Genomic DNA, 6440 nt, shown 5'->3' with positions numbered 1-6440 from the left:
TGCAGCAGCACTTTTGGGTTTTCCTTTTTCAGAATCCCAGAACAGGTTGGCTGGAAGGGACCCCAAAGCTCATCCTGTTCCAATTCAGGGACACCTCCCACTGTCCCAGGTTGCTCCAACCTGGCCTTGGACACTCCCAGGGATGGGGCAGCCACAAATTCCCTGGAAAACCACTGTCTCCCCCCCCCCTCACAGGGAACATTCCCTTCCCAATATCCAACCTGTGTCTCCCCTCTGTCAGTGTGAACCCACCTCCCCTTGTCCTGTCCCTCCAGTTCCTGGTGAAGCTTTTTCTCTGCACTTTATTTTTGGGCCCTTGTGAGTCCCCCTGAGTGTCTTTGTGACCTTTTCCTCAGGCTCAACCCCCCCACCAGCATTAACCAAATCCCCACGGGACATTGGCAGGAGTTTTGCCTTTTTTCAGAGCTCTCCTGACCTGCCTTTTGCCGTGGACTGAGGATGCTGCTGGTTTGGAGAGCTGAGCCCTGCCTGGGGCACTGCCAGCCCCTCCCAAGGGGGTCACCAGAAAACCTCCTCCAGGCTCCTTCCCAGGCTGTCAGGAGCAAAAGTCCAAGCAAAATCCCAGAATCCCTGAGGTTGGGAAAGACCTCCAGGATCATCAAGTCCAACCTTTGATCCATCCCCACCTTGTCCCCAGCCCAGAGCACTCAGTGCCACAGCCAGTCCTGCCTTGGACACCTCCAGTGTTGGGGACTCCCCCACCTCCCTGGGCAGCCCCTGCCAAGGCCTGAACACCCTTTCCAGGAGGAAATTCCTCCTCATGGCCAACCTGACCCTCCCCTGGCACAGCTTGAGGCTGTTTCCCCTCCTCCTGTCCCTTGTTCCCTGGGAGCAGAGCCTGACCCCCCCGGCTCCCCCCTCCTGTCAGGGAATTCCAGAGCCAGAAGGTCCCCCCTGAGCCTCCTTTTCTCTGGGATGAGCCCCCCAGCTCCCTCAGGAGTTCTCCAGACCCTTCCCCTGCTGCTCCAGCCCCTTCCCCAGCTCCCTTCCCTTCTCTGGACACGCTCCAGCCCCTCTGTGTCTCCCTGCCAGTGAAGGACGCAGCACTCGAGGTGCCTCATCCCTGCCCAGCCCAGAGATGCAGATTGCCTTAATTAATTAAAGAACTGGGATTAATTCCCCAGCCAACTCATGAGGCCATTCCCCAAAAACAGGACAAAAATCACCGACCAGACGTGTCCAGGCAGGACCTGGACACTGTCACCTCCCTGGGGACACTGTCACCTCCCTGGGTCACCACGCTGGGACAGCTTGTGCAAGGGGAATCTGCACTGTGGAATCTACACTGTGGAACCTGCACTGTGGAGTCTACCAGGTGGAATCTGCACTGTGGAATCTGCCAGGTGGGATCTGCCAGGTGGAATTTGCCAGGTGGGTACGTGCAGCTGAACAATGCAAAGGAAATATTTCTCTGTATTGGCCAACACGCAGCAATGGCCAAAACTAATGAGCTCTTAGGCTGAGAATTAATGTGTTCATGTTTCCCCACTGTAATTTCCAGGGAACAGTGTTTCCAACATCTTTCCTCAGCCCCCAGGACTTTTTCTCCCACATTTATCCACTTGAGGTCTTGGAATCCCCAAATTCACTCTGCAGCTGCTTTTTCCATAAAACCATCCTCCAGGACCAACAGCCAGAGTTCTGGGAAGGCTTCACAAACACTCATTATGTGTGTACCCAAGCTGAGCCTTGCAAAACCCAGCCTGTGCCTCTGGATTTGGACATGCAGGGGTTGAGCAACTCCTGCTCTTCAGAAACACGGACGAGGATCTCGGGCGTCGCTTTGCACGTGAGATCATTTCTGGGCCTTTTTTTTTTTCTTGCCTCAGAAGCTTTTTTAAATTTTAAATGAATTGCCTCTCATGTCCCCCCAGTGCTTTTTTAAGTGTGTGGGACAATCCCAAGCCGAGCATCTCTTCCCCTGGGCAGTCCAGGGTGCATCAGGCTGAGTTTGCATCGTGCATGAACAGGAAATATTCGTGTATTTTGAATATCAGTGGCCTTTAACAGCCCCCTGAACGTGTCTCCTGGAGGGCTCTGTGTAATTGCAGGTGAGCAAGTCAAATGCAGCAGCTGCCACCACCATGGAAATCCTGGAATGGCTTGGCTTGGAAGGGATTTTAAAGGTCTTCTGGTTCCACCTCCTGCCACGGGCAGGGACACCTCCCACTATTCCAGGTCACTCCAACCTTTGCTTTTCCTGCACGAAACATTGGATCAAAGAAATGGGATGACCCAAATCCTCATCTCTAACCTGTCCTTGCTCTTCCTGCACTAAATGTGGGATGAATCAACTCATATTTCATCAGATTCCATATGTTCAGGTAATAACACCTCTTTAAATGAGGCATAAAACCCTCATTAATGATGCTTTGTTAATCCAGCCATTATTAGTTCTAGCCCTGGAGCATTTAAATTTCCATTAAATTCAGCCCCTCGGGGCAAACCTGTGGCAGCAGAGGCCTGTGCTGGACAGCATTTCTCACCCTGTAGCCACCCCAAGTGCCAGGGAGGACCCAGGATGACTCACAGCAGATTTACCTGCTCCACCCACAGGTTGCTAAAAATACCCCCTCCATTCTCCTGCATCGTTTGTTTACATTCCTGTGGTTTGTTCCTGATTAAATAACTTCGGGTTTCCAGGCCATAAATCGCCCTGAAAGTTGGAGATGGTTGTGTGGGATTGCCCTGGGGGCAAAAAATTCCCTTCTCAAGCACATCCTGCTGAAGGCCAAGCCAAGAATCCCAAGGGATGTTGTGGAGGCTCCACAACATCTCCTGCAGAGCAGGAGGGCTCAGCAATGCCAGCTCAGCCCTTCACTCCTGCACCTCCATTCCTGGCCTGATGGTGCCAACAGCTCCTCCCCACCTTGGGCAGGTCAGGCTGAGCATCCCAGGGATGATCCCGAGCGGGGACTGTCCCCTGGGTGATGGCACAGCCACCACAACCCAGCCTTTGGGATCAGTGCCACGTTACAGGTGAGATAAAGCTGATGCACAAAGTTATAACCCAGTCAAGGGTCACAACCCTTCAGCCCAGGGCTTCACATGAGAGAGGGAAAGGTTTTGGTGCCTTTGTGCTGTGAAACAAAGCCTTGGGGTGGGGGAGAGGAAGCCAAACCTCCCCTGGAGAGGGAAAGACAGGCAGGTTGTGCAATGCCAGGTGGGGCAAGCAGAGGGAGACTGAACGTTGCAGGATTCACTCTCGGGAGCTGCAGGGCTGCGGTTTCCACCTATGAACGAGAAACAGGGTTAATTAAAGCGTGCAGGGATCAGGAATCCAAATGGATTTGACGTCACTGAAATAATTTAATTTGCTTTCCTGCTCTGACCAACCCAGCATTTCGATTTTCTTGCTCTACAGCAGATTTTAGTCCAGCTCTGGTCAGCACGGGGTGTTGGTTCCTCTGCCCCACTCCCTTCATTCCCTTTCCTTCTGTGCTCCTTCAGCATTTGTTTCCTCTGAGTTTATCCTGCCAACAGTTCTTGGTCATTTTTCAGTATTCAAAATCTAGTTTAATCCCAGCTAGAAGTGAACAAAAACTGCAAGTCCTGGGCTCTCCCACTAAATTTAGGGGATTTTTCTGGTCTGTTAAGCCCTAGAAAAGACAAAGCACACCCAGTGAACCCCAGTCCCACCACACCCCTGGGGGTCCTGCCAAGGCTGCCAAGCAAGAAACAGAACAGCAGAAAATTTCTCCTTTTACCCCCCAAAAGACCTTCCAAAAAGCCTCTTTTCTCTTGATCTGCCAAATATTCTTGGGGAAAACCACCCCTCACCCTGTGCCATCCCCACCATTTTGACCCAGGAGCTGCAGATTTGTAAAATCAGCCTCTTTCTGCCAGAACTGAGCATTTGGGAGGTTTTTCTGGAAACACCCTGCAGAGTCAAACACCCTGGGGATGTTCTGAGGCCTGAAAACGTTTCACAAACACATTAATTCATTGCCTATGCAAATAGTTGTATTATCACAACAGCCAGGGGTGACACCCAGTCTTGGGCAAGAGTGTCACCTTCAGGGAGATAAACCAAGGTCATCTCTGGCGTTGTCCTAATTAGGCTTCACTGCCTCACATTTGGGATTGTTGGGCTTTCACTCACAGCCTGTGCAGAATGAGAGTTTGTGATAGTGCAGGAACCTGTGTGGCCAGGCTGGGAGCCACAATTAACCCTGCCCACCCATCTGGAGCCGGGCTTCAGCTCCTTCTGCCTCGTGGGCAGAATTGTTGCTGATATAATGTTTGGCGGGGTGATGTCAGCAGGCAGAGCCTCTTTGAAGTGAGGGCAGTGGCTGCTGCAGACCTACCTCAGCAAAGCAGCCACCCCAGAGCCTTTCCCTTTGATTCTTTCTCATTAGCAGATGCTCCTGACTCAGCTCCACAAGCAAAACTCCTGCTGCTCTGAAGTGCCACAGAACTGGTCTGACCACAGGAACCATCTTAGCCGGGCAGGAGTCACCCTTAATTCTGCCCTGCCTTGCACAAGGCTGTAATTTTCTAAAACAATTTCAAATTAATAGGCCCTGCCAGTATTAACATTCTGTATTGTGGTGTTTGCAGTCTGTGTTTGCTCTTTATTCCCTTTGTTAGTCATGGAACGGTTTGGGTTGGAAGGGACCTTAAAAATCATCTCATCCCACTCCCTGCCCTGGGCAGGGACACCTTCCACCATCCCAGGTTGCTCCAAGCTGGCCCTGGACACTTCCAGGGATGGGGCAGCCATGGAATTACCTTCCCAATATGAGATATTTCTCCCCAGTATCCCACCCAAACCTCCTCTCTTTCAGTTTGAAGCCACTCCCCTCGTCCTGCAGCCACAGTTCCCGAGGAACCAACAACAGTCACCAGAGCCCAACACAAAAGCTGGGTGGAAAAGAGAAGAGTCTGTCTAATACTGATACATCATGGGAGAATTTTGAGTAGATTTAATCAGTTTGTACTTCAGGGACTCCATTTTCACCCAACAGCCAGGATCTGGTTCCCAGTTGTGTCAGGGGTCTCCCAAATCCCACAGAAAACCCCACTAGAACCCTGTTAGGAGAGGAATTTTGTACTTGCTCCGTGTGCTTTAATACCCATGGTTTGAAACTGGAATTTTGGGAGGATCACCCTCGGAGGGGAGAAGTTCTTGCAGCAAGAAATTGCCAGAGAATTAGAACCAAGATATATGGATGTTTATCTTGGATAGCTATGGAAATAGATGCATATATAAGGATATCTATGGATATCTATGGATATCTTTGGAACCAAGAGATATGGAAAATTTTGTGAGGAGAAGAAAATATATATTAAATATTCTTGACTATTTTCAGCAGAATTTTGAGCTCCTCTGCCACAGACAAGGCTAATCCTACTTTGCTGGGATTAAATCATGGAAAGCTGCTGGCACATGGTACCAACAGGCTGGACATCATCCCACCAGCACTGAGGGACCCAACCCTGCTCCTGGGGGAGATTCCCAGGCCCACAAACGCTCCCTCCCGTGGGAAAGGCCACTGGGAAGAGAGGAAGAGGCCCCTGGAAGGACCCTCTGGAAGTGCAGGTGCTCTGCACCCGTTTTCCCAGAGATCAGCTCTCCACACTCGCTCTTCCCTCGGGATGGAAGTGCCAAGCACGTTGAAATGAGCCAAACCCACCCCGGTGGCGCTTCTGGAATGACATCCATCACATCCTGATTCCGTGAGGCACCTCCTAACCCCCCCCAGGGCTGTGGAGCTGATGGGGAATATTCTGGAGACACCGAGAAATGAGGTTTCAAAGGAGTCCTCCGAGATCTGCCAGTTTGTCACACAGGGCAGTGGTTTGCTGGGAATGGCAGTACCAGCCCGGGGATTTGGGCTGCCCTGACCTCACTCAGGAGGAATCATGGAAAAGGTTCCATCAGCTCCTCATTTCCACCTTCAGCACTGGCGGCAGCTTCGCTTCCACTCAACAGATAAGGCTGGGGTGGCTTTGCCCTTGGAATGTGCAGCAGATCCCTCCTCTGATTTCAGAACACACCTGGAAACCTCACCAATATCATATCAGATGGGAAACAATCCCTGATTTTCTGGATTTAATCAGGGCACGGACACAAACACTCAATGGCAACTTGTACTTCCAAGAGGGAAGCTGAGCCTTGGCTCCTGCCCCACTGACACATCCCAGCCTCCCTTTGCAGGGGTGTCTTGGCCAAGATAAGCCACCAAAACTCTCATTAATTCTCGGTGTATTTATAACTCTTAATGAAACCAGAGGAGGGAAAGCAGGAAACTTCAAGATGAAAAGGGCTCATCTGCATTTTGTTATTTCCCAACTCAGCTTTAGATAATCACAAGCAGGGAGCAAAACAATCCCTGCCAGTGCAGGAGGAATAAATGCAGCAGGGTTTGCTTCATGGGTAATTAAAGTGCTTTACACAAAGGGTGTCTCAGCCCCTC

Source organism: Chiroxiphia lanceolata, chromosome 29, assembly GCF_009829145.1.
Source record: "Chiroxiphia lanceolata isolate bChiLan1 chromosome 29, bChiLan1.pri, whole genome shotgun sequence".
NCBI lineage: Eukaryota > Metazoa > Chordata > Aves > Passeriformes > Pipridae > Chiroxiphia > Chiroxiphia lanceolata.
This window is presented reverse-complemented; position numbering follows the sequence as displayed.